The sequence below is a fragment of the Maylandia zebra genome, unplaced genomic scaffold, assembly GCF_041146795.1.
Source record: "Maylandia zebra isolate NMK-2024a unplaced genomic scaffold, Mzebra_GT3a scaffold11, whole genome shotgun sequence".
Lineage (NCBI taxonomy): Eukaryota > Metazoa > Chordata > Actinopteri > Cichliformes > Cichlidae > Maylandia > Maylandia zebra.
In genome coordinates, this window is record NW_027490041.1 from 8,705,891 (window position 1) to 8,715,330 (window position 9,440).

The window sequence follows — 9,440 nt, forward strand, 5'->3', positions numbered from 1 at the left end:
GGTCACGCTCTGACCCCCCCCCCCCCCCCCCCCCCCCCCACACACACACACACACACATACTTACAAAACCACAGGCAAGGTACTCTTTGTGTGTGTGTAGACGTCATATGTTAATGAACCTATGTATATTCATGTAACCTCAATAAAAGAGCAGTGTTACGGGAGAGCGGATGAGAGTCCGACGGAGGCCAAGTGGGCGGAACGACATCTGGCTCTGGTCCAGTCTCCCTCATGCATGAGTACGAACTTTGCCTACTTGGTGTTCAATGCTTTTGCGGTGTAGTTAAATTGTCTCGTTCCAGCGGTGGGCCTGTGCTAGACAGACCCAACAGTCTCTTTCTCTCAGTAACACGTTTTCAGGATTCAATCAGCTCAACCCAACTTTGTTTTAAATGACACACCGAGGTTATTCCTAGGAATCAGATTTGATCTAAAACCTTTAGTTTCACAATCAACTTATTTAAGACAATCTGAGCGTCTGAGGGTCTCAGAACGGTCTGTCTTGCAGGGCTAATAAAGCCAACTTAGTGCTACGAGTTCATTGAACATATGTCCACTACTTTCTGTCTTTCCTTGCATAAGTAATAAATTGTTTTTGAAGCCAGTTTGGTGCATTGGCCCTTTAACACAAAGTTCCTATAGAGAAATCCAGTTTGTCTCAAAACAAGAAAATATCATCAGCATATATCATCATTTAACAGTCCAAATAATCACACTTCCAGTTCAGTTCTGTGTCAGTGTGATCAGTTCAAATCCATGCAGTCTTGTGTGTGTGTGTGTCTCAGCACACATGCAGATGAGGAGAGAGCTAACTCCGAGCCTTGCGGAATATTCAGAAGGCAGGCGTGCACTGAAGGAAACCAAGATACGTTTCCAAACTCTGTATCCAGCCTGTTTGAGAGTACATTACGAAGATGGAAAGACAACGTATGACATGGTTAAAGAGGCAACATCGGACATGGCTAGCTTGGGGCCGCTCGTAAAAGTGATTGAGTCACGCAGTTTTAAAGAGAAATTGCAAGAGTTCACACATTCATCACCGGACAATACAGATTAAATTTACTCTACAGCAAATGAAATTTAGTAGTGATGACTGACGGTTAAGACAAGATAAAGACTTAACATAAATTTTTTGAGCAACTTGCTCGAAGTAAAGGGACAAAACCCGGACCATCATGTCTTAACAGTTTATAGGCATTTGTTTTTGATCAACAATGGCTGTTTTTACAGCAGAGGGCCCTGCAACTTGGAGGCTTTCCCTCGGACTTGCTACGGAGAGGACCTTGTAAGTGGAATTCTATGGGATCAGAACGATGCCACCTTAAATGAAACCAAAAAAAAATATTGAAACTGAAAAAAATATTGTAACTGAAAACAATGTACTGAAAAATCTTGTATTGAAACGGGGATTCTGACCCACATGTATTGCACATATTATAATTAGGGATGGGTATCAAAACCCGGTTCTTGTTGAGAACAGGTTCCCACTGTTTCAATCCCTTGGAATTGTTTGCCATTTTTGCAAACGATTCCCTTATCGATTCCAGTTGCCCCGAATGACGTCACCACATTGCGGACCGTCATTTACCTGGCAGGAAACACGGCGCCTAAGCGGCTCAAACGCTCAAAAGTTTGGTTATACTTTACATGCAAACTCCACACAGAAAGACCCCAGCCTGGTGGTGGGACGTTCTTGCTGTGCGGCAAGAAGGTCTTACACAGCAAATTTCAAATTCAGTTTTAAAAGCTTTTGTTCAAATTAAGCAATTCAGATTTAACTTATTCGAATTGAGTTTGTGATGGCACAAAGTTCTGCCACATGACAAAGTGCAGGTTCCCTTTTGTTAAAAAATGCTCCCCTGAGTCATTTCAACCTCTCCAGGTAGTTTCACACGTAGTAAACATGTGTTGCATGTGTGCGGTTTTCAAGGGTATGCTCGAGTGTGATGTTAATAAGCACTGTGTGCCAAACTTAAGTGCACGCAACACAGAAATTACCCCTAGTTTACTGGCAACAGCCCCAGCTCTTTATTTAGCCATTACTGTATAGAAATTTTCTTCTCTAGCCTTAAATAAGTCACAAAATAGTTGAAAATAGTTGAAATGAACTGATATTCTGCATCAGAGCTGCTTTCATACCAGACATTCACATGGACTTTTTCTGCCATGCATGGATCGTTTAATTGGCCTCTGGCACTTCAGGCAAGACAAGTTTATTTATATAGTACAATTCAACAGCAAGGTGATTCAAAGTGCTTTACAGAGACATTAAAACCAAAAACAAATAAAAGGCATGATTTAAAATAAAAAAAAAAGGAACAGTAGATAAAATCAGTAGTTAAATGTAAGTTTTGAAATTTAAGCTTAAAAGTGTGGATTTGGTGCTTTATTCAAATGCAGCTGAGAACAGGTGAGTCTTCAACCTGGATTTAAATAAACTGAGTGTTTGAGCTGATCTGAGGCTTTCTGGGAGTTTGTTCCAGATATAAGGAGCATAAAAGCTGAATGCAGCTTCTCAGTGTCTGGTTCTGACTCTGGGAACTGATAAAAGACCGGATCCAGATGACCTGAGGGATCTGGAAGGTTCATACTGGGTCAGGAGGTCACTGATGTATTTTGGTCCTAAACCATTTAGTGCTTTATAGACCAGCATCAGAACTTTAAAGTCTATCCTCTGACAGACAGGCAGCCAGTGTAAAGACCTCAGAGCTGGACTGATGTCCACTTTTTTGGTCTTAGTGAGGACTCGAGCAGCAGAGTTCTGAATGAGCTGTAGTTGTCTGACTGATTTTTTAGGTAGACCTGTAAAGATGCTGTTACAGTAATCAAGCCTACTAAAGATGAATGCATGGACTAGTTTTTCCAGGTCCTGTTGAGACATCAGATCTTTTATCCTTGATATATTCTTGAGGTGATAGTAAGCTGACTTTGTTATTGTCTTAATGTGTTTTTCTAAGTTTAGGTCTGCATCCATCACTACACCCACATTTCTCGCCTGGTTTGTGGTTTTTAGATGTATAGATTGAAGTTCTCTGGTGACCTGTAATCGTTTTTCTTTGGCACCAAAGACTATTACTTCAGTTTTGTTTTTGTTTAGCTGGAGAAAATTGTGGCACAACCAGTCATTAATTTCCTCAATGCATTTACCAAGAGCCTGTACAGGGCCTCGGGCTCCTGGTGACATCGTGATATATATTTGTGTGTCATCTGCATAGCTGTGGTAGTTTATTTTGTTGTTTTATAATCTGTGCCAGTGGGAGCATGTTTTTCTCTTGCTCTCGGCGAAGGCGGTCGCACTTTTTTTCCTCCTCCTCCTCTCCCTTAGCTTCCCTGCTTAGCCTCTTATGTCCTTGTCTAGTCTCGTGGTTTTTTTTTTGGGGGGGGGGGTTGTATTCCTTTTCCCTGGAACACTCTCTCACAGTCTGTTCTCTAAAACCAAAAAGAGGAATTATGGATTTGATCAACTGGTCCCTGAATGCAATTGACACCCTTTTCTCAACGAGAAGTCTGGGCTCGGGTGAGCCTGAGTGCTGAAGATATCTACCTATTCGAAACCATGATAACAGGGTTCTGTTACGGCCGGGACCGTTTCAGACGAGTGACAGGACTCAAACGCAAGACGCCGAACAGCTCGTAAATATATTTTAAGAATAATGTTTTAATGTGCACACGAAATATTCATAAACAAAAGGTGAGCGTAGACGTTAACTAAATAATGATCTGGTCCGGGTCAGAAAGGACAGCTATTCCGGGGATTGGACTGGAAAGCAAGTCACAAAAGGTCCAGGAAAAGGTCGGGGTCACTGTAACAGAATGCAAATGTTCAAACATAGATAAGGAGGCATATGAATATGTTGTTTGGCTCAAAATCCTCCTTCGTACTGCGTACTTGCCAACGGAGGTCGGAGATGACATAGAGGGGGAGTAATCCGGGTGTGTAAATCCAAAAACTCCTGGCGTGGAGGCAGAGAGGCAGGTAGGTAGTTTTGGTGGTAGCCTGAGGGACTGCCAGAAGGTCCAGCATCCAAGTAGAAGCTCTTCGCCAGGGGTTTAACAGTAGGTGTAGCTGAAAAAGGGAGGCACACAAAAAACAAACATACAGTGAAGCAAAGGTGATTCACAAAAAAACACGTAAGGAAATTATGGTGGTGGCCTGCACTGACTGATGTTTAGCAGAGAATCTGGCGAAGAGAGATTGAGAACGCTGGCCTTAAGAGTCCCCCGGCTAATTACCCACAGATGTCAGCGATCAGCAAAAACACTGAGGCCCCTCCCAGGGGTGGAGACGCCGGCTCGGAGGGAGACACACTGGCACACACCCGGACCATGACAGTACCCCCCCCCTCAAGGGACGCCACCCGGCGGCCGACCAGCACCCGCCCCACGACGTGACCTAAGAAAATCAGAAACCATCACAGAGTCAAGCATCAAAGAACGAGGAACCCAAGAACGCTCCTCCGGCCCATAACCCTCCCAGTCCACCAAAAACTGCAGCCCCCTACCCCGCCGCCGCACATCCAGAATGCGCCGGACAGAAAACGCAGGATGCCCGTCAATGAGCCGGGCGGGAGGCGGGGGCACCGGAGGCGGGCACAGATGACTAGACACCACCGGCTTCACCTGAGAAACGTGAAAGACCGGGTGAACCCTCAAGGCAGCAGGCAAACGGAGCTTGACAGCCGAAGGGCTGAGGACCCTGTCCACAGAATAGGGGCCGATGTAACGAGGAGACAACTTGCGGGAGGATGCCCTGAGAGGGATGTCATTCGCAGCGAGCCACACCTTCTGTCCAGGTGAGTAAACAGGCGCAGGAGACCGGCGACGGTCGGCACAGCTACGTTGGCGAGCCACAGCTCGCAACAGCGCCTCCCGCGTACGAGACCAGACCCGACGGCAGCGCTGTAGATGATGCTGGACCGAGGGGACAGCAAGATCAGCCTCCTCCACCGGAAACAGGGGCGGCTGATAACCCAAAGAGGCCTCAAACGGTGACAACCCAGTAGCAGACGAAACCAAGGAGTTGTGGGCATATTCCACCCACGGCAGATACGAGGCCCAAGTCGCAGGGTTATGACAGGTCACACAGCGGAGCGCGGCCTCCAGCTCCTGATTTAAACGTTCCGTCTGGCCGTTCGTCTGAGGATGGTAACCAGAGCTCAGACAAGGCCTGGCCCCCAAAGCAGCGCAAAAAGAACCCCAAACCTGGGACGAGAACTGCGGACCCCTGTCCGAAACTATTTCCACAGGAATGCCATGAAGCCGAAAAACATGGTCCAACAACAACGTAGACGTCTCAGCCGCAGTGGGCAACTTCTCCAAAGCGACGAAATGAGCAGCCTTAGAAAACCGATCCACGACCGAGAGAATAGTGGTCTTCCCAGCCGAAACCGGGAGTCCCGTAACAAAATCCAGGGCGATGTGGGACCAAGGGCGATGAGGCGTAGACAACGGCTGCAACAGCCCAGCAGGACGGTGAGTACGCGACTTACACCTGGCACACACAGGGCACGCAGCCACATACTCCCGAACATCTTTATCCAGAGTGGCCCACCAAAAATGTCTCTTAACCATAGAAGTCGTCCTGCCCCTGCCCGGGTGACACGCAAACCTCGAAGCGTGCACCCATTCCAGTACCTTGGAGCGAGCAGCCGCGGGAACAAAACGCCGGTTAGGCGGTCCCGTGCCCGGATCCGGTTCCGTCCGGAGGCCCCGGTCGATGGCGTCCTCCACCTCCCAGGTAATAGCTCCCACCGTACAGCCGGCCGGAAGAATGGTGGAAAACTCCGCCGGACCCGTGTCAGAGTCAAACTGCCGAGAGAGGGCATCCGGTTTGGTGTTTCTGGAACCCGGGCGATAGGAAATGGAAAAGTTAAAACGTGCGAAAAACAGCGACCAACGAGCTTGACGTGCATTCAACCTCTTCGCACCGCGCAGGTACGTCAAGTTCTTATGATCCGTCCACACCAGGAACGGTAGCGCCGCGCCTTCCAGATGATGACGCCACTCCTCCAACGCCAACTTAACGGCAAGCAGCTCCCGGTCCCCCACATCATAGTTCCGTTCCGCTGGTGAAAGCCGCCGAGAGAAAAAGGCGCACGGCCGCAGCTTAGAGGAGGGGCCGGCACGTTGTGAAAGCACAGCCCCCACCCCCACATCAGAAGCATCCACCTCCACAATAAAAGCCTTAGACGGATCGGGTTGAGCGAGGATGGGCGCAGTTGAAAACAGATGTTTCAGCTCCGTGAATGCGCTGTCAGCTTCGGCGGACCAGCCGAACGGAAGCTTCGTAGAGGTAAGGCGTGTAAGCGGAGCCGCCACTAGACTGTAGTTCCTTATAAACCGACGATAGAAATTCGCAAATCCCAAAAACCCCTGGAGTTGCTTGCGAGTAGAAGGCACAGGCCAGTCAGTGACCGCCTTCACCTTAGCCGGATCCGTCTTCACCTGCCCCCCTGCCAAGATGTATCCCAGGAAAGAGACCGATGTCAAATGAAACTCACATTTCTCAGCCTTGGCATACAGTCTGTTTTCCAAGAGGCGTTGAAGGACAGCACGGACATGTGAATGATGCTCAGCCAAAGACTTAGAAAAAATAAGAATGTCATCTAAATAGACGAACACAAAACGGTCGAGGAAATCCCGCAGGATGTCATTTATTAGGGCCTGAAACACCGCTGGAGCGTTCGTTAAACCGAAAGGCATAACGAGATACTCGAAATGACCCAGGGGGGTGTTAAACGCGGTCTTCCACTCGTCTCCCTGACGGATTCGCACCAAATGATAAGCATTGCGAAGATCTAACTTAGTGAACACCGTGGCACCCTGTAGCGATTCAACAGCGGAGCTAATGAGTGGCAAGGGATACTTATTTTTAACAGTGACGTCATTCAAGCCCCTGAAATCAATACACGGCCGAAGAGACCCATCCTTCTTGTCTACAAAAAAAAACCCCGCCGCCACGGGGGACGAAGACGGACGGATTAACCCAGCCGCTAGTGAATCCCTAATATACTCCTCCATCGCAGCACGTTCAGGCCTAGAGATACTATATAACCGGCTCTTGGGCAGGGACGCTCCGGGGAGCAAATCAATCGCACAGTCATAAGGGCGATGGGGCGGTAGGGACTGCGCTTTGATCTTACTGAATACCTCCCGCAAATCATGATACTCAGGCAGCACCCCTGAGAGATCGGGGACATATTCGTCAGTCCCCGTAGCCTCCCCCGGGCCGGGAAAACGGGCGGAAGTCAGACAATTGGAGTGGCAAAAAGGGCTCCAGCTGACAACCCTTTGCCCCTCCCAATCCAAGTGCGGATTGTGTAAGCACAGCCAGGGATAACCCAAAGTGAGCGGAGTATCAGGTGAATCGAGGACAAAAAAGGTGAGTTTTTCCCTATGATTCCCCGAAGTGCACAGTGACACTGGACCAGTGCGAAAAGAAATTCTAGTGAAAACCTGGTTATTAATCGCTCTAACTGGAATGGGCGGCTCAAGGCGCACGAGCGGAACGCCTAATCGTTCAGCGAGATCGAGACTGATTAAATTCTGTTCAGAACCAGAATCTAATAAGGCTGTGCACGAATGAGTACTCTGTAGCATCTCCAAGGTGACAGGGAGTTGTAAACGGGGTTTCTGACCAGAATTCGAACCGCCCACCCGTATCCCCAATTCTACCGGCGGGCGACACCTTTTCCCTCCTTCGGGCATGCAGCAATCAAGTGTTCCAGCGAGCCACAGTAAAAACAGGCATGAGCCCGACGCCGCCGCTCCCTCTCCTCCGGTGTCAACCGTGACCGGCCAATCTGCATAGGCTCCGGCTCGGGATCAGTGACGTAAGCCGAGGCGACAAACTCATGCGAGTCCACAGTCGGAGGCGGCGACGGTGACGTACCCGGAAACGAGCGCGGTAAACGGCGCTGGGATTTGTAGTTCCTGTCCCTCTCCCTGTCATGCAACCTGTTGTCAATGCGAAGGGAGAGGGACGCCAGTTCCTCAAAAGATTTTGGCTCATCACGGGAGGCAAGCTGGTCTTTCATACCCTCGTTCAATGCCCGGAAAAACACCCCACGCAGAGCGTCGTCAGGCCAACCGGTTTCGGCGGCAGCAGTACGAAAATCAATCAAAAAATCAGCAACCCTCTGACGGCCCTGGCGAAGATCCAGCAGCCTCTGCGCAGAACTACCCTCAGAAATGGGGTGCGCAAACGTTTTCTGGAATTCCCCCAAAAACACCTCATAAGAACAGGTTAACAAAGGATTCTTCGATAGATACGCCTCCGCCCATTTAAGTGCACGATTACGCAGTTTACCCACCAAATAAGATATCTTATTAGAATCCGCAACAAATGTGCGCGGAGAACGACCGAAAACAAGGTCAACCTGAAGCAAAAACCCGCTACAACTCCCTGGATCCCCTGAGAATGGTTCGGGCTCCGGGGACGTAGCATCACGGAAAGCTGATGTAGGTGGAGATGCAACGGCAACAGGTTGAGGCAGAGGAGCTGGTGTACCGGAGTCTTGGCCCGCGGGGCCCGAGGCGGAACCAGCAGCAGTAGAAATATCAGTTTGTAGAGCCTGGAGGGTCTCCAGTATTTTACTTTGACCATCTCTAAGAGTCTGCTGCTGGGCTAACAGGAACTGAATAGATTGTTCATGACTTCCTAATATCGCCCCCTGCCTCTGAATGGCTGACCGTTCCGCGTCTGCTGAGTCCATAACTGCTGGCCAGATTCTACTGTTACGGCCGGGACCGTTTCAGACGAGTGACAGGACTCAAACGCAAGACGCCGAACAGCTCGTAAATATATTTTAAGAATAATGTTTTAATGTGCACACGAAATATTCATAAACAAAAGGTGAGCGTAGACGTTAACTAAATAATGATCTGGTCCGGGTCAGAAAGGACAGCTATTCCGGGGATTGGACTGGAAAGCAAGTCACAAAAGGTCCAGGAAAAGGTCGGGGTCACTGTAACAGAATGCAAATGTTCAAACATAGATAAGGAGGCATATGAATATGTTGTTTGGCTCAAAATCCTCCTTCGTACTGCGTACTTGCCAACGGAGGTCGGAGATGACATAGAGGGGGAGTAATCCGGGTGTGTAAATCCAAAAACTCCTGGCGTGGAGGCAGAGAGGCAGGTAGGTAGTTTTGGTGGTAGCCTGAGGGACTGCCAGAAGGTCCAGCATCCAAGTAGAAGCTCTTCGCCAGGGGTTTAACAGTAGGTGTAGCTGAAAAAGGGAGGCGCACAAAAAACAAACATACAGTGAAGCAAAGGTGATTCACAAAAAAACACGTAAGGAAATTATGGTGGTGGCCTGCACTGACTGATGTTTAGCAGAGAATCTGGCGAAGAGAGATTGAGAACGCTGGCCTTAAGAGTCCCCCGGCTAATTACCCACAGATGTCAGCGATCAGCAAAAACACTGAGGCCCCTCCCA